This window comes from Cherax quadricarinatus, chromosome 85, assembly GCF_038502225.1.
Source record: "Cherax quadricarinatus isolate ZL_2023a chromosome 85, ASM3850222v1, whole genome shotgun sequence".
In the NCBI taxonomy this organism is placed as follows: Eukaryota; Metazoa; Arthropoda; class Malacostraca; order Decapoda; family Parastacidae; genus Cherax; species Cherax quadricarinatus.
This window is the reverse complement of record NC_091376.1, coordinates 6632266-6652004: the sequence shown is the minus strand read 5'-3', so window position 1 is coordinate 6652004 and position 19739 is coordinate 6632266. Positions and strand designations below refer to the sequence as shown.

Below are 19739 nucleotides of genomic sequence, written 5' to 3'. Positions count from 1 at the left end.
TTATCATACTTCTTAAAGCTATGTATGGATCTTGCCTCTATTACGTCACTTTCTAAACTATTCCACTTGTGTGTGTGTGTGTGTGTGTGTGTGTGTGTGTGTGTGTGTGTGTGCGTGCGTGCGTGAAAATTTTTACCTCTTTTGGGAATTTTTGTTAGTAATGGTATATCTGTTCGTAATGGGTGTATTCGTAATGGGTGCGTTCGTGTTGGGTGTGTTCATGTTGGGTGTTAGAATGTCAGACGTACAAGACCACGTAAGCAGACAGTATCATATGTTAACATTGTTAACTAACCTACTTAAATGCACTTTTAAAATAGTGTGAATATTAACAAGCAAGAGGAATGTCTGGGTTGATAAAACAGGTCAACTACCGTAATTGAGTAACGCAACACTAAAGCAACACATGAACAACAACGGCTGAATAAATAGCAGCAGCAGCTGCAATAATAACAGCAGGATCTGCAACAATAACAGTAGTAGGTGCAATAATAGCAGGAGCTGCAACAATAACAGCATCAGCTGCTACAACAGCAGCTGCCAAGATAGCAACAGCAGCAAGCATCACAGCTGAGCAACGAAGCTCGGGGGGTCGCACATCCACTTGTCTACACCTGGTAATTATCGAATCAGAAGTTGTGGTCTCGGTTCTAGTCTTTATATTAGTGTCATCCAATATTACCCACGATTTTGAAGCGTATTGATTCATTTATACCCGGGGGGGGGGAGTCACAACCTAACCTAATGTGACCTTTTTCCAGTGACCTTTTCCTAACCAAAATTGGGACTTTTTTGTGACTTATTTTCCTGTGACCTTTTTCCAGACACCGGTTAATTGAGTCATTATGGCTGTAACCTTTTCACCATCAAACCTCTGGCATCGTCACTGCTCTAACGCCCTTTATCTGACCTCCTCGCTGACAGCCCCACCTGTGACACAGACTCCCTCTTTGATTTTGCTCTCAGCGTCAGCTTTATTACGCTAACTTTGATTATATACACTTGAACACTCCTCACTACCCCTGAACTTTGCTCACACCTCTACAACACAATTGTTATCAAAGATTTGTTAAGTTATACCATGAATTAAGGAAAGATCCTGGACTTCACCTTACGAAAGCAGACAAAGAAAATACAATAGTAATTATGGAAAAGGTAGATTATTAGAAAACAGGATAACTGACGTGCCCCTTAAAGGCTGTCGACTACTCATGGGTTAAGTATTCACGGTACTGTTTCGCTACCAGACAAGACTACTTTAAAACCTAAAATATGGATTAAACTCTCAGAATATTTACACTTAGAGGAAATATACCTCTCATTGTATATACGAAAGCATATTTATTTCCCCGCTTTGATATGAAATTTAGTTTAGTCCAAAATATCTTTAACTCAGTGAAAGGCATGTGCCGTGGACACAGTAAGAGAACATTATATCAACATCAGAAGATATAAACACTGCTGGAACAAATGTAGAAGTCTTCAACAGGAAACTGGACAAGTGTCTCCACCAGGCTGACAAGACGAGCCTGGCCCATAGCCAGGCTCCTCGACTAGGAAAACTCTTGAAACTTATCAAAGGTATGACTCACGAAATCGTAATGACACGATTGCAAACAAACCATACCACGGGCGGGGGTAGAACCCGCGATCAGAGAGCCTCAAAACTCCAGACCGTCGCGTTAGCCACTGAACCAGCTAGCGACGGTCTGGAGTTTTGAGAGAGACTGATCGCGGGTTCTATCCCCGCCCGTGGTATGGTTTATCAAAGGTATATCAGTGGAATATACTGCAGTATATTATACTATAATATTTCGTTTATAGTAACAGGCGTTATCGATGTTGAATGTTTGTTGTTTTCAATTATTTATACTTTTTTATGGGGTTCACTGATGACAAAACACTAATCGTTTAGAGGTCACTGCCAAGACTGGTTGTGATAAGTTGCCACCGACACTCATTCCCACGCTCACCCCTCCATACCCCATCCCCCACCTTCACTCCCTCCCCCACCGTCAATCCCTCCCCCAACATCACTTACTAACAGTCTTCAGTGTCACCATTACTAGCTCATCACTTACTCTCAGTGTCGTGATCATTTTCATTACCGTCAGCATCACTACTGCACCTTGATGATAATACACACGTTGCAGAGCAAGCTTTTCTTGGGTGGTTTCGCTCAGTGTAGACCTCTACACATGGCGAAACGTTGGTCAAATAAAAGACTGTTCCGTAATGTTTGTTTTTCGCTTCTGTCGACAGAATCTTCTTTGGTACAGGTACGGGCATGACAGTCCTTACAAGTTGTCGAATAAAAAATATATATTTACTAGTTAGGACCTTTAAATTAGGAGACGTTTCGCGCACTAGGGCTGACGGGCTTTTTCGGTCTAGTACAGAGCACAGAAAAACACAGAATACTTGGAGGAGGAAAACAAAGGTCAGGTAAGGCAAGTAGTGTGAAGTGGAGTGATGTCAGGTATTTTAGTGTGTGTGTGTGTGTGTGTGTGTGTGTGTGTGGACTCACCTAATTGTGGTTGCAGGGGTCGAGACTCGTCTCCTGGCCCCGCCTCTTCACTGATCGCTACTAGGTCCTCTCCCTCTCTGCTTCCTGACCTTTGTCATACCTCTTCTTAAAACTATGTATGGTTCCTGCCTCCTGTGTGTGTGTGTGTGTGTGTGTGTGTGTGTGTGTGTGTGTAAGGGTACAGTAAGCCTGGCCACTATTTCTGAGATTATAAAAGTACTTGACTTGAAGGGTAATGTGTTGGTAAACCTCGACCATGGCAGTGATGTTTCTGCAGATTATACACAACCCACTCATAGGAGAGAGAAGCTTACGACGACGTTTCGGTCCGACTTGGACTATTTACAGAGTCACACTAACATAGAAGATTGAGGGAGTCAGTATATATAGGCAAGAGGAATAGGGAGGGGACCAAGAGAGGAAGAAAAAGTAGTGGTAGTGGTAGTGCTGGTACCAGTAGTGGTAGTGGTAATGCTGGTACCAGTAGTGGTAGTGGTAATGCTGGTACCAGTAGTGGTAGTGGTAATGCTGTTACCAGTAGTGGTAGTGCTGTTACCAGTAGTGGTAGTGGTAAGGCTGTTACCAGTAGTGGTAATGCTGTTACCAGTAGTGGTAATGCTGTTACCAGTAGTGGTAATGCTATTACCAGTATTGGTAGTGCTGTTACCAGTAGTGGTAATGCTATTACCAGTAGTGGTAATGCTGTTACCAGTAGTGGTAATGCTATTACCAGTAGTGGTAATACTGTTACCAGTAGTGGTAGTGGTAATGCTGTTACCAGTAGTGGTAGTGGTAATGTTGTTACCAGTAGTGATAGTGGTAATGCTGATACCAGTAGTGGTAGTGGTAATGCTGATACCAATAGTGGTACTGGTAATGCTGTTACCAGTAGTGGTAGTGGTAATGCTGATACCAGTAGTGGTAGTGGTAATGCTGTTACCAGTAGTGGTACTGGTAATGCTGTTACCAGTAGTGGTAATGCTATTACCAGTAGTGGCAGTGGTAATGCTGATACCAGTAGTGGTAGTGGTAATGCTGTTACCAGTAGTGGTAGTGGTAATGCTGTTACCAGTAGTGGTAGTGGTAATGCTATTACCACTAGTGGTAGTGGTAATGCTATTACCACTAGTGGTAGTGGTAATGCTATTACCACTAGTGGTAGTGGTAATGCTATTACCACTAGTGGTAGTGGTAATGCTATTACCACTAGTGGTAGTGGTAATGCTGTTACCAGTAGTGGTAGTGGTAATGCTATTACCAGTAGTGGTAGTGGTAATTCTATTACCACTAGTGGTAGTGGTAATGCTATTACCACTAGTGGTAGTGGTAATGCTATTACCACTAGTGGTAGTGGTAATGCTATTACCAGTAGTGGTAGTGGTAATGCTGTTACCAGTAGTGGTAATGCTGTTACCAGTAGTGGTAGTGCTGTTACCAGTAGTGGTAATGCTGTTATCAGTAGTGGTAATGCTGTTACCAGTAGTGGTAATGCTGTTATCAGTAGTGGTAATGCTGTTACCAGTAGTGGTAATGCTGTTACCAGTAGTGGTAATGCTGTTATCAGTAGTGGTAATGCTGTTACCAGTAGTGGTAATGCTGTTACCAGTAGTGGTAATGCTGTTATCAGTAGTGGTAATGCTGATACCAGTAGTGGTAATGCTGTTATCAGTAGTGGTAATGCTGTTACCAGTAGTGGTAATGCTGTTATCAGTAGTGGTAATGCTGTTACCAGTAGTGGTAATGCTGTTACCAGTAGTGGTAATGCTGTTATCAGTAGTGGTAATGCTGTTACCAGTAGTGGTAATGCTGTTACCAGTAGTGGTAATGCTGTTATCAGTAGTGGTAATGCTGATACCAGTACTGGTAGTGGTAAGACTGGTAGTGGAAGCAGTACTACTTGTTCCAGTCACGATATTGTACTTTTTTGTTGTGCAGATTGTTCTTCACGACCATCTTGGCATCTTTCCTGTATAGCCACTTTGGGTTTAGTGCTTTATTTTGATCATAGTAGTTAGCGTCTTTCCGTCTCGTCAAGTTCCCATGTGATTCCTGTGTATTACACAAGCGATAACCAAATTGTCTTTTATGTGAGAGTATTTGTGTTCGCCTTGGTTCAGGCTCTTGACTCTCACTAGCATATTCCTTAACATATTACTCACGAAATCGTAATAACACGATTGCAAACAAACCATACTACGGGCGGGGATAGAACCCGCAGGTTCTATCCCCGCCCGTAGTATGGTTTGTTTACCTTAACACATTCCCCGTATGGGATAACGTGCGCACTTGCGCTGGTCTCAGCAGTCTTGGTCTCTTCCTAACTACTAAATACTTGATTGTTGACGAGAAGATAGTGGTCACAGTCATTTCATGTAAATATTTCTGGCTGCTTTTCCTTAAACAATAAGAAAGAGGAAGAGGAACGTTGAAAATTGTATAAAATAGCGACAAATAAAAAAAAAAAGGCAGAATACCGTGACTGGAACGATACACGATACTACTACTACTTCCACCACCACCTCTTCCTGCCTATATATAGCCGTCCTGCTCCACTTCTGGTTAGTGTGACTTTATAAATGGTCCAAGTCGGACCGAAACATCGTCGTAAGCTCCTCTCTTCTATGTGCGGGTTATTTGTGTATGTAAATAGCGACAAGTTGACGATTAAGACGCATCTAATTCCTGGTACGGCTGGAAAACATTAGAACGTGTTTCCTTAAGACACCTGCTGTCCATGTTCACCTAGCAACACCTGCTGTCCATGTTCACCTAGCAGTATAAAATGGGTATCTGGGTGTTAGTCGACTGGTGTGGGTCGCATCCTGGGACAAAACTGACCTAATTTGCGGGAAATGCTCTGCATAACAAACAGCTTTCTATATGTCATTGATGTCAACTATGGTCTGTATGCCTTGTACATGTAGAAATAAATATATTATTATTATCATATGCAACAGATGGGTATCTATTGTTGAAACGTTTCTTCTACGCAGTAGGTGAAACGTGTCAACAATAAAGATGTCCGACTGTTGCACATGTTTCAATCATCAGTAAGAGGAAGGTATGTAAAGTAAAAGGACACAAGTGCAACTAATGTGACATTTATTGTGGCAACGTTTCGCTCTCCAGGAGCTTTATCAAGCCATTACGACATTTATTGTGGCAACGTTTCGCTCTCCAGGAGCTTGATAAAGCTCCTGGAGAGCGAAACGTTGCCACAATAAATGGCTTGATAAAGCTCCTGGAGAGCGAAACGTTGCCACAATAAATGTCACATTAGTTGCACTTGTGTCCTTTTACTTTACATATTGTCGGTAATTCTACCAACTTTATTACAAGAGGAAGGTAGCTGGAGGGTGATGCTTCCCGTGTGGCCGCCTCCAGCAGTCACAAGTGTGAGGAGAAACTGAAGGCGTGTGAACACTTGGTCATCGTGATCATATTCCACTATTAGGAACGGTAAGCTGCAAATTTCGTGCTCTTTAAGACCTCGATGATGACTTCTCATTTAGCCCGTGTATCGTGGTGCGAGTAATAATGCCACAGGGCCTGGGTTCGATTCCCAGCCAGAGTAGAAACATTGGACGTGTTTCTTTCCACCTGTTGTCTATGTTCCCCATCAGTAAAATGGGTACCTGGGTGTTAGTCGACTGGTGTGGGTCGCATCCTGGGACACTGACCTAAGGAGGCCTGGTCACAGACCGGGCCGCGGGGGCGTTGACCCCCGGAACTCTCTCCAGATAAACTCTCTCCAGATAAACAGGTCATCCTTGTTAGTGGGTGTCCTGTACACTTCGAAGGTGAGTCTGTCCCCTCCAGTCCCTACTTAGTTGTCCTTTTTCTTGAGAGTAAATTTGTTACCTCTTCACTCTTGAACCTGGCAAGCACACTCTTAATATCTAGACGTTTAGGAACGACATTTAGAATGTGTTGGGTAAAGTAACACATGTACAACTAATGCAACGTTTTATTGTGTTCTCCAGAAGCTTTGTCAAGCGCGGAACGGCTTGAAAAGGCTCCTGGAGAGCAAAACGTTACCACAATAAAATGCCGCATTAGTTGCCCTTTTACCTAACATATTGTGGGTAATTCTAGCAACATTATGGCAAGCAGAATATCATCCGGGTAGCGGAACCATGTGATGTTGCTGGGAATTATGGGTACAGGCGTTCAGTTTTTACCAGGGCCGCTGTTACACTTTGTGAGACCTTAAGTTATGACAAGATGAATTACACACGTGTGCAACATCTGGGTATGGTATAAACCTTGGTAATAAATACCGACAAGTTCGTTTAGAAAGACACGTAAGCAAACACTATGACATATTTATTAGAAAACGTTTCGGTCCTGGGACCTTGATCAAGGTCCCAGGACCGAAACGTTTTCTAATAAATATGCCATAGTATTTGCTTACGTGTCTTTCTAAACCAACATCTGGGTATATTTATTTGTAGACGTTTCGCCATCCAGTGGCTTTATCAGTACAATACAGGGATATAATGTGAAGAAATGTATACAAAATATGAGGTAATCAGTCCCTCAGGCTTGGAGTTGAAGATCACCGTAGTTTTGAAGGAACTGAGACACTGAATCACAGGTGGTTGGTAAGGTAGTACCAACATGTCGGTTCTCTGAACCATTCATCTACACACCTCACTCAGGAAGCTTCATTAAAACAATATTGCGGCAGGCCTACTGACCCATACTAGGCAGGTCCCTCTCAAGCCCAAGCCCACTACCAAAAATATATGAACATCAAAATGGTATACAATACCGACAGGTTGTTAGGTAAGACACATATGCAACAGTTAGACAACTTTATTCCGAAACGTTTCGCCTACACAGTAGGCTTCTTCAGTCGAATACAGAAAGTAGGCAGGAACAGTAGAGATGTGAAGACGATGTAATCAGTCCATCACCCTTGTAGTCGTAGAATTTGAGGTTGTCAGTCCCTCGGCCTGGAGAAGTTCAGTTCCATAGTCAGGAACTATAGTTCCTGACTATGGAACTGATTACATCGTCTTCACATCTCTACTGTTCCTGCCTACTTTCTGTATTCGACTGAAGAAGCCTACTGTGTAGGCGAAACGTTTCGGAATAAAGTTGTCTAACTGTTGCATATGTGTCTTACCTAACAAAAATATATGGGCTGGGCAAATATTTTTGTTAGTGGGTTTGGGTTTGAGAAGAACCTACCTAGTTTGGGCCAGTAGTACAATTCTTGTACTACTACTACTACTACTACTACTACTACCACTACTACTACCTCCACCTATAAATAACAAAAAGGCACAATACCGTGACTGGAACGATACACAAATAACCCGCACATAAAAGACAGAAGCTTACGACGACGTTTCGGTCCGACTTGGACCATTGACAAAGTCACACTGTGTAGTGTACAGTAGTGCAATTTGGGAAGGACCTACTTCCACTGGGGAATCCCGCCTACCAGTGACTATGCCCTCGTCTGCTACACGTCCCTTTCACTGACGCCTATATAAGCGCCAGTCTCCTTGCCTGTGCTTCAGAATCTCTACAACCACGGTGCTCTAAACACCACCTCCAAGGCTGAGGGACTGATTACCTCATCTTTTGTATATAGTTCTTCGTTTTTCTTATTATGTCCAAGAATTTGTATTGATAAAGCCACTGGATGGCGAAACGTCTACAATAAAGATAACCAGATGTTGCACAAGTGTCTTAACTTTCATGGGCCAGTAGACCTGCAGCAGTGTTCCTCGTTTTTTATGAGCGAGGTGAAACTGACTTGGAGAGCTATTTCCTAAAGAGTCGCCACTTGTTGGTTGTAGATTCATCTTTTTATCTCATAGGTCGACTCCCATCAAGTGTGACTCAAAGAATCACACCTCGTTAAATTAGACACATGTGCAACTCTTGGGTATCTTTATTGAGGAAACGTTTCGCCACACAGTGGCTTCATCAGTCACTTGCCTAACCCTTGGGCACGACCTACTTCCACATTGGACAAATGTGACACCACCTACGACTGCTGCACCTCTCCTGCCATACGGTTTATAAGCTGCTTCTCCGCTCATATGCCGTATTCAATTCAAGATTGATGGACTGACCACATCGACACTAGGTTGAGGGACTGATTACCTCATTCTCCTCCTGTTCTTCAAGTTTATCCTTTGTATGGACTAATGAAGCCACTGTGTGGCGAAACGTTTCCTCAATAAAGATACCCAAGAGTTGCACATGTGTCTAATTTAACAACGTGTCGGTTCTTTGAACCATTCATCTATGAAAGTTAAGACACATGTGCAACATCTGGATATCTTTATTGTAGACGTTTCGCCATCCAGTGGCTTTATCAATACAGATTCAAGGACATAATAGGAAGACAGTAGAACTATATACAAAAGATGAGGTAATCAGTCCCTCGGCCTTGGAGTTGGTGTTCACAGCATCGTGGTGGAGGAGAATCTGAAGCAAAGGCAAGAAGACTGGCGTTTATATAGGCGTCAGTGGAAGGGACGGGCAGCAGACGAGGGCAGTCACTGGTAGGCGGGATTCCCCAGTGGAAGTAGGTCCTTCCCAAAGAGATGGGTTAGTTGCAGCAGCCGTGAAGAAGGTCTTGTAGATGTCCTCTGAACCAAGATTCCATGATGTTGCACTGTCTGACAAGTTGTGCAAGAAAGGTATAAAATACCGACAATATGAATCTGTATTGATAAAGCCACTGGATGGCGAAACGTCTACAATAAAGATATCCAGATGTTGCACATGTGTCTTAACTTTCATATTGTCGGTATTTTATACCTTTCTTGCACAACCATTCATCTAGAAACACACCTCATAGGTCGTCTCCCATCAAGGGTGACTCAAAGAAACACATTCACTATTATCCAATAACATAAATGCGTAGATATCACAACTGAAGTGACAGTTCGAACTGCATCAACCTCCAACTTTCCTTCAGATTCAATATCATGTTATAATTGAATCTTTTTCAGTAATATAACACATGCAGTATATTAAAAAAGACACAATACCGTTACTGGAACGATACACAGATAACCCGCACATAGAGAGGTTATTCTGTTCAAGATTGATGGACTGAACACATCGACTCAAGGTTGAGGGACTGATTACCTCATTCTCCTCCTGTTCTTCAAGTTTCTCCTACGTATGGACTGATGAAGCCACTGTGTGGCGAAACGTTTCCTCAATAAAGATACCCAAGAGTTGCACATGTGTCTAATTTATCAACATGTCGGTTCTCTGAACCATTCATCTACAAACAGAGAGAGAAGCTTACGACTTTGGTAGGTAAGACACATAGGCAACTTTATTCCGAAACGTTTCGCCTACACAGTAGGCTTCTTCAGTCGAGTACAGAAAATAGGCAGGAACAGTAAAGATGTGAAGACGATGTAATCAGTCCATCACCCTTGAAGTCGTAGATTTGAGGTTGTCAGTCCCTCAGCCTGGAGAAGTTCAGCTCCATAATCAGGAACTAACCGAAGATCAAGCGACAATGTTGAGACTTTAATACTATCGGAAGGAGAGGTGCAGAGTAGTAGTAGTGAGAAAGCAGCCACTGAGAGGTCACGTCCCTCTCAGATCAAACAATTCTCACTTGAAAAAGTTGCCCAAGGTATTTTCTGTACCAAGATGCCATTGTGTTGCAGTGTCTGACAGGGTGAATATCAAAATGGTATACAATACCTGTCGGTATTTTATACCATTTTGATATTCAGCTTACGACTTTGTAAATGGTCCAAGTCGGACCGAAACGTCGTGGTAAGCTCCTCTCTTCTATGTGCGGGTTATTTGTGTATAATGCAGTATATTTCAGTCGAGGACCAGACATCTTTCCAGTGACAATATTGTAAGTTTTCACATTACTATCTTTTAGGCGCCAAATATGATTAGTCTTAAAGTCTGCATCTAAGTCATTAAAGCTTCACACCACCTTGACAATAATTAAGAATAATCTCTAAAACAAGTATTGAAGTACATTTTCAGTGTATATGTTTTATGTTAAATAAAAAGACACGTGTATAATTAATGCGACATTTTTATTGTGGTAAAATGTTGTTCTCCAGGAGCTTTGTCGAGCTGTTAGTGTCACGTTAGTTGCACTTGTGTCCTTTTTCCTAACATATTGCCGGTAATTCTGCCCACATTATTACATTATTTTTATATTGTTTCACGAATAAATAACTTTCTATTATTATCATTATTATTATTATTATTATTATTATTAGGGAAGCATTAAACCCGTGAAGGTCAAACAGTGCATGGGGAATGGAAAGATGGAGCGTAATCAGATTTGATCAGCAGAAAAGGAAGTTGGCTCCAATTCTTTGGATCAGGAGCCCTTCAACATGAGGGCACTCCGTAGAGCGGGTTGAGTGACTCCAACGCCACACCAGTAATGATCAGACTTAGACAGTTACCCCAAGATAATATGCCGTGTGTCAGGGCCAAGTGCTGCAACTTCAACACACTTTGCAAGTTCTTGTTATGGTTTACTGAGGCACTAAATCCGTGTGAGTCATTCAGAGCAGGAGGTGGAGGCTCGAACCTCAGTAGCCTAATAAGGAAACACATTAACTGGATTTTCCAAACCGCCTTTTTTTCATGTTCTTGACAGTTGTTCTCAGCAGGCAGTGTGTGGAACCTCTGATGTGCTGGAGTGTCGAAGGTATAAGTGGATAAACAATGGTGTAAGCTAAGAAGTGATAATTTCAAAGATACATAGCAGGGGAAGCCTTTATTATATAACGTTTGACTCACAGGGAGGCCTTATACCCCCTCCCCCTTGTGGGTGAAACGTCGTTTAACAAAGGCATTCCCTGTAAAAGTATCATTGAGATTAGAAAAGCACAGGTACATTATTTTCCCTCGTCTTAAGTGCACAATAGCTAAGCATCACCTGTATATACACATGTATATACCGTCTATTTTCTAAATATGTCCTAGTGTTTGCTCAGGTGAAGCAAGGTGTGGCAGACCAACTCTCTCTCCTCCGATCTGGCAGAGAAGGACGGCAGTCAGGTCTGGAAGTCACTTGAAATTACGGGGAGTGAAAAAGACATTTGGCTTCCCTGCAGACACAATATCTTGAAGATTGAGACACTTGTGCAACATATGGGAATCTTTATTGAAGAAACGTTCCGCCACACAGTGGCTTCATCAGTCCAATACAAAGTGGAACTGGGTAAGGAGAGGAGAAGTTTGAGATAATCAGTCCCTCAGCCTGGAGGCTGGGGGACTGATTACCTCAATGAAGTTGGGAAGTCAGTTCAACTACGAGTAGTGAGAGACACTGGCTTCTCTACAGACATAATATCTTACAACTGGGTAGTGGAAACACTCTAGGCTTCCTTGTAAACATAGCATTTCACGACAGAGCTCTCAAATTCAAATTATCAACGAGTCTTGTGAAAAACACCAGCCTTCCCTGCAACAACCAAACAAGCTTCTGCAGCTGAAGTCTGGAAGTCAGTTAGCAACTAGTGCTGGTGGTGAGAAAAAACTAGCCTTCGTTGTATATATAATGTCTTCACTACTTGTCTACATCATCATTTATCCTACTAGTACCGGTCTAAGAAGCATCAACAAAATGGGATTTTTTTTTGCTACACGTGTGTGGAGTAATTATGTAATTTATCAGCGAAAGATTTTAAGTCGCTAGGAAGATCAGCATAAGTTTCAATTTTTAGTACAAGAAATATCTTGTCAAATAATAGTTCTGATTGTAATAATGATTAATAATAATAATAATTATCACAATGAAAACCACAAGAAATATGGTCCTCATTAGATTATTATTATTAGTGTTATGTTTATGGGGAAACCGTAAACGCGTAGGGATTATGTAGCGCCTGAGAGATGGGAGGTGATGGAGTTTCTTCCGGGGAGATAGTAGCCCCAATTCCATTGATGGAGAATCTTTGAGTGTTGAAAAATCCTGGCTTGAAGGAGCCTGGCTTGGAGGGACCCTGCTTGGAGGAGCCTGGCTTTGAGGGACCCTGCTTGAAGGAAGCTGGCTTGAAGGGTCCCTGCTTGGAGGAGGCTGGTTTTGAGGGACCCTGCTTGGAGGACCTGGGTTGGAGGGACCCTGCTTGGAGGAGCCTGGCTTTGAGGGACCCTGCTTGAAGGAGGCTGGCTTGAAGAGTCCCTGCTTGGAGGAGGCTGGTTTTGAGGGACCCTGCTTGGAGGAGCCTGGCTTGGAGGGGCCCTGCTTGAAGATAGTAGCTTGAAGGGTCCCTGCTTGAAGGAGGCTGGCTTGATGGGACCCTGCTTCAAGGAGGTTGGCTTGATGGGACCCTACTTCAAGGAGGTTGGCTTGATGGGACCCTGCTTCAGGGAGGTTGGCTTGATGGGGCCCTGCTTCAAGGAGGTTGGCTTGATGGGACCCTGCTTCAAGGAGGTTGGCTTGATGGGGCCCTGCTTCAAGGAGGTTGGCTTGATGGGACCCTGCTTCAAGGAGGTTGGCTTGATGGGACCCTGCTTCAAGGAGGTTGGCTTGATGGGACCCTGCTTCAAGGAGGTTGGCTTGATGGGACCCTGCTTCAAGGAGGTGGGCTTGATGGGACCCTGCTTCAAGGAGGTGGGCTTGATGGGACCCTGCTTCAAGGAGGTTGGCTTGATGGGACCCTGCTTCAAGGAGGTTGGCTTGATGGGACCCTGCTTCAAGGAGGTTGGCTTGATGGGGCCCTGCTTCAAGGAGGTGGGCTTGATGGGACCCTGCTTCAAGGAGGTTGGCTTGATGGGGCCCTGCTTCAAGGAGGTGGGCTTGATGGGACCCTGCTTCAAGGAGGTGGGCTTGATGGGACCCTGCTTCAAGGAGGTTGGCTTGATGGGGCCCTGCTTCAAGGAGGTGGGCTTGATGGGACCCTGCTTCAAGGAGGTTGGCTTGATGGGACCCTGCTTCAAGGAGGTTGGCTTGATGGGACCCTGCTTCAAGGAGGTTGGCTTGATGGGGCCCTGCTTCAAGGAGGTTGGCTTGATGGGACCCTGCTTCAAGGAGGTTGGCTTGATGGGACCCTGCTTCAAGGAGGTTGGCTTGATGGGACCCTGCTTCAAGGAGGTTGGCTTGATGGGACCCTGCTTCAAGGAGGTGGGCTTGATGGGGCCCTGCTTCAAGGAGGTTGGCTTGATGGGACCCTGCTTCAAGGAGGTTGGCTTGATGGGGCCCTGCTTCAAGGAGGTTGGCTTGATGGGACCCTGCTTCAAGGAGGTTGGCTTGATGGGACCCTGCTTCAAGGAGGTGGGCTTGATGGGACCCTGCTTCAAGGAGGTTGGCTTGATGGGACCCTGCTTCAAGGAGGTTGGCTTGATGGGGCCCTGCTTCAAGGAGGTGGGCTTGATGGGACCCTGCTTCAAGGAGGTGGGCTTGATGGGGCCCTGCTTCAAGGAGGTTGGCTTGATGGGACCCTGCTTCAAGGAGGTTGGCTTGATGGGACCCTGCTTCAAGGAGGTGGGCTTGATGGGACCCTGCTTCAAGGAGGTTGGCTTGATGGGTCCCTGCTTCAAGGAGGTGGGCTTGATGGGACCCTGCTTCAAGGAGGTTGGCTTGATGGGACCCTGCTTCAAGGAGGTGGGCTTGATGGGACCCTGCTTCAAGGAGGTTGGCTTGATGGGGCCCTGCTTCAAGGAGGTGGGCTTGATGGGACCCTGCTTCAAGGAGGTTGGCTTGATGGGGCCCTGCTTCAAGGAGGTTGGCTTGAAGGAGTGTTGCAAGCGCCGTAGTAATGCTAGTAGCCTCAGGTGTCAGCCTCCTGGGATGACAAGCTGGTGGTGGGAACTCTGCCTCAGGCTATCTCCCTCACTCTCCCTCCCTCTCTCCCTCACGGTCTCCCTCCCTCTCTCCCTCACGGTCTCCCTCCCCGCCACTCTAATACCCCTACCATCCCCACAACATCTGACGATCATATTCTCTACATCCTCTACTTTCCCATATATTTTGTCCTTGCTTCATGCTGTGTAGAATAAATCACAACACTGTAGTTATCAACAATATATCACAACACTGTAGTTATCAACAATATATCACAACACTGTAGTTGTCAACAATATATCACAACACTGTAGTTGTCAACAATATATCACAAGATGAACATCAAAATGGTATACAATACCGACAGGTTGTTAGGTAAGACACATATGCAACAGTTAGACAACTTTATTCCGAAACGTTTCGCCTACACAGTAGGCTTCTTCAGTCGAATACAGAATACTGTTCCTGCCTATTTTCTGTATTCGACTGAAGAAGCCTACTGTGTAGGCGAAACGTTTCGGAATAAAGTTGTCTAACTGTTGCATATGTGTCTTACCTAACAACAATATATCACAACTACAATAATTCAAGTGAACCCACAAACCTGAAACTCGTAATAATGTTGGTAAAATTACCGATAATATGTTAAGTAAAAGGACACACGTGCAGTATTTGGGTATGTTTATTAAGGAAACGTTTCGCCACACAGTGGCTTCATCAGTCCTATACAAAGAAGAATGGTGAAGATCAGGAGTTTAAGGATCTTGTTACAGGGAATCCTTCACTTCTAACATACAAGCATGACCCGCCTCCATATGTGGATTTATCCACTGTGACTCCGCCTACGACTGCTTCACCTCATCTGTCTACAATATATAAGCCACTTCTTCGCTCATATGCTGTATTCTTTTCAAGATTGATGGACTGATTACATTGACTCCAGGCTGAGGGACTGATTACCTCAAACTTCTTCTGATTTTCACTATTCTTCTTTGTATGGACTGATGAAGCCACTGTGTGGCGAAACGTTTCCTCAATAAAGATACCCAAGTGTTGTACATATGAATAATTTGTCAACCAATGCGACATTTTATTGTGGCAACGTTTCGCTCTTCAGGAGCTTTGTCAAGCCGGAGAGCGAAACGCTGTCACAAAAAGTCACGTTAATAGCACTTGTGTCTTTTTACCTAACAATTGTGAAAATAGCAGATGTTACCGCGTGTTCTGGATCATATTATTTGATATAAATGAAGCGCTTACTGTTGGATGTTGAGTATACTCCAGACCCCTGCCATACCTACTCTTGAGGCTGTGTATAGTGTATGCCTTAGCCACTTCATTTTGTACGTTCTACTTCTCACCTTAAGACTGACGAAGAATTTCCTTGTCTATCGTTCATGGAAAAAACATAAATGCGACCGTCCATTGACTGCATTTCGCCCACACAGTGGGCTGTATCAAGTAACAAATAGATCTGACTTGATAAAGTCCACTGTGTTGGCGAAACGTTGTCAATAAAGGATCACAGTATACCGCATTCAGTAGTGTCAGTCTGAGCTGGCAGACTTCAGTAGTGTCAGCTTGAGCTGGGAGACTTCAGTAGTGTCAGCTTGAGCTGGGAGACTTCAGTAGTGTCAGCTTGAGCTGGCAGACTTGAGCAGTTCAGTAGTCAGCTTGAGCTGGGAACTTCAATGGTATCGTTAAGTAGCTTGAGCTGGCAGTTAGCGTTGAGCTGGGAGACTTCAGTAGTGTCAGCTTGAGCTGGGAAGGTTAACCTTCCAGCTGACTTGACAGAAAACCTTTGAGAAAACCTTTCCATCTCTCAGAATGTTCTATCCCATATATAAGAAAACTGGACCTTTTGTGAAGGTAAGGGAGGGGGGGGGGTAAGCCAGTGGAAGGTCTCGGTCAGATGGCCAAAAGCTCCAGCTGTTTACCTGGAGACAGTTCCGGGGGTCAACGCCCCCGCGGCCCGGTCTGTGACCAGGCCTCCTTACCTGGAGTTTACCTGGAGAGAGTTCCGGGGGTCAACGCCCCCGCGGCCCGGTCTGAGACCAGGCCTCCTGGTGGATCAGAGCCTGATCAACCAGGCTGTTGCTGCTGGCTGCACGCAAACCAACATACGAGCCACAGCCCGGCTGATCCGGAACTGACTTTAGGTGCTTGTCCAGTGCCAGCTTGAAGACTGCCAGGGGTCTGCTGGTAATCCCCCTTATGTGTGCTGGGAGGCAGTTGAACAGTCTCGGGCCCCTGACACTTATTGTATGGTCTCTTAACGTGCTAGTGACACCCCTGCTTTTCATTGGGGGGATGGTGCATCGTCTGCCAAGTCTTTTGCTTTCGTAGTGGGTGATTTTCGTGTGCAAGTTCGGTACTAGTCTCCCTAGGATTTTCGAGGTGTATATAATCATGTATCTCTCCCGCCTGCGTTCCAGGGAGTACAGGTTCAGGAACTTTAGGGGCTCCCAGTAATTGAGGTGTTTTATCTCCATTATGCGCGCCGTGAAGGTTCTCTCTACATTTTCTAGGTCAGCAATTTCACCTGTCTTCAAAGGTGCTGTTAGTGTGCAGCAATATTCCAGCCTAGATAGAACGAGCGACCTGAAGAGTGTCATCATGGGCTTGGCATCCCTAGTTTTGAAGGTTCTCATTATCCACCCTGTCATTTTTCTAGCAGATGCGATTGATACAATGTTATGGTCCTTGAAGGTGAGATCCTCCGACATGATCACTCCCAGGTCTTTAACGTTGGTTTTTCGCTCTATTTTGTGGCTGGAATTTGTTTTGTACTCTGATGAAGTTTTAATTTCCTCATGTTTACCATATCGGAGTAACTGAAATTTCTCATCGTTGAACTTCATATTGTTTTCTGCAGCCCATTGAAAGATTTGGTTGATGTTCGCCTGGAGCCTTGCAGTGTCTGCAATGGAAGACTCTATCATGCAGATTCGGGTGTCATCTACAAAGGAAGACACGGTGCTGTGGCTTACATCCTTGTCTATGTCAGATATGAGGATGAGAAACAAGATGGTAGCGAGTACTGCCTTGTGGAACAGAGCTTTTCACCGTAGCTGCCTCGGACTTTACTCTGTTGACTGCTACTTTTTGTGTTCTGTTTGTGAGGAAATTATAGATCCATCTACCAACTTTTCCTGTTATTCCTTTAGCACGCATTTTGTGCGCTATTACGCCATGGTCACACTTGTCGAAGGCTTTTGCGAAGTCTGTATATATTACATCTGCATTCTTTTTGTCTTCTAGTGTATCTAGGACCTTGTCGTAGTGATCCAGTGGTTGGGACAGACAGGAGCGACCTGCTCTAAACCCATGTTGCCCTGGGTTGTGTAATTGATGGATATCTAGATGGGTGGCGATCTTGCTTCTGAGGACCATTTCAAAGATTTTTATGATATGGGATGTTAGTGCTATCGGTCTGTAGTTCTTTGCTATTGCTTTACTGCCCCCTTTGTGGAGTGGGGCTATGTCTGTTGTTTTTAGTAACTGGGACGACCCCCGTGTCCATGCTCCCTCTCCATAGGATGGTAAAAGCTCGTGATAGAGGCTTCTTGCAGTTCTTGATGAGCTCGGAGTTCCATGAGTCTGGCCCTGGGGCAGAGTGCATGGGCATGTCATTTATCGCCTGTTCGAAGTCATTTGGCGTCAGGATAACATAAGATAGGCTTGTGTTTACCAAATTCTGTGGCTCTCATAAAAAATTCATTTTGATCTTCGACTCTCAGTCTGGTTAGCGGCTTGCTAAAAACTGAGTCATATTGGGACTTGAGTAGCTCACTCATTTCCTTGCTGTCATCTGTGTAGGACCCATCTTGTTTAAGTAGGGGCCCAATACTGGATGTTGTTCTCGACTTTGATGTGGCATAAGAAAAGAAATACTTTGGGTTTCTTTCGATTTCATTTATGGCTTTTAGTTCTTCCCGCGATTCCTGACTCCTATTCGATTCTTTTAGCCGTGTTTGGAGGTCTCTTGAAGTTTCGCCCACATAATTTGTTGCAGTCATTACAAGGGATTATGTATACCCCTGCAGAGGATGGAGGCTTGTCCTGTCTACTACTGGTGATGTCCTTGATGGTCGTGGTTGTGGAGGTAGATACTTGGAATGATGTATTGGAAAAGATGTTGGAAACATGTTTGGCAATGGAGTTGGTGGGGAGGACTATGTATCTCTTCTCGGCAGAAGGTCTACTCACAACTTGTCCAATACCCCTGCCAAGCTACCCAAGACTCTATAACTCCACCCGGTAGATCATCAGATGCAGCATTCTCCACCTGACCTCAACATTCTGAACATGACTATAAATACTCCCGTACCTTCCACCCCAGGTAGATCTGTGTGTGACCTGAAAAAGCCCACTGTGTGGGTGAAACGTTGTCAATAAAGGATCACATTATACTGCATATGTGTTTATATTTCCACCTATGGTAGGTTATTAGGTCAACACTGTGTGTGGAGGTGGGAGACAGCAGGTACCTATGGTAGGTTATTAGGTCAACACTGTGTCGCTGCCAGACTTTCTCTTGTGTGCTACTGGGGCTCCTTCATTCTGCCCAGTACTCTCTACATTAGAACATAAGAAAGGAGGAACACTGCTGCAGGCCTACTGGGCCCAACTAGGCAGGTCCTTCTCAAACCCAAACCCACTAACAAAAATATTCACCCAACCCATTTTTAATGCTACCCAAGGAATAAGCTTTGATGACCCTATTAACTCGTGTGCATTTCTCACTCAAATCCATCCCTTCTCATTCATGTATTTATCTAACTAAATTTGGAGTACCTCAGCTCATGAACGGTTCTCCAGGCTGAGGGACTGACCACCTCAAATACTTTTTCTCCAAGGTTGATGGACTAATTACATCAACTTCATTTCACTACTACGCCTGCTGCCTCTGTATCTGACTGAAGAAGTCTACTGTGTTGGCGAAACGTTTCAACAATAGAGATACCCAACTGTTATACATGTCTTAATCAGCGCCGCCTCAGTCCTCGTCCTTCAGGGTAGGTGTCTTGATACTGGCAAAGGGGTTTTGATACTGGCAAAGGGGTTTTGATACTGGCAAGGGGGTCTTGCTACTGGCAAGGTGGTTTTGATACTGGCAAAGGGGTTTTGATACTGGCAAAGGGGTTTTGATACTGGCAAAGGGGTTTTGATACTGGCAAAGGGGTTTTGATACTGGCAAAGGGGTTTTGATACTGGCAAGGGGTCTTGATACTGGCAAGGGGGTCTTGATACTGGCAAGGGGGTCTTGATACTGGCAAGGGGGTCTTGATACACATGACTGAAGCTACTCCACACCAAATCCTAGTTCTTGAACCACAACTGTTCATTATCTACGTATTGGAATATTAGACGTGTGTAACACTATAGTAGACATTTCGCCATCCATAGATGGCGAAATGTCTACAATAAAGATTGAAAATAAACACAAATGCA

At 44.4% G+C, this 19739-nt stretch overlaps 1 protein-coding gene across 3 annotated transcripts in view; it reads left to right on the top strand.

Moving 5' to 3' along the window:
* LOC128703228 (WAS/WASL-interacting protein family member 1-like) overlaps window positions 1–19739 on the top strand; it is a 214008-nt gene that overhangs the window by 130716 nt on the left and 63553 nt on the right. Inside the window, exon 2 of one of the 3 annotated variants that reach the window (XM_070103308.1) lies at window positions 18332–18627. The exons of 1 other annotated variant lie outside the window; for it this stretch is intronic. The gene's annotated coding sequence lies outside the window, so the exon portion shown is untranslated. Of the gene's footprint in view, window positions 1–5868; window positions 5987–18331; window positions 18628–19739 lie in introns of all 3 variants that reach the window. One more of the 3 variants, XM_070103307.1, reaches the window with a different exon arrangement.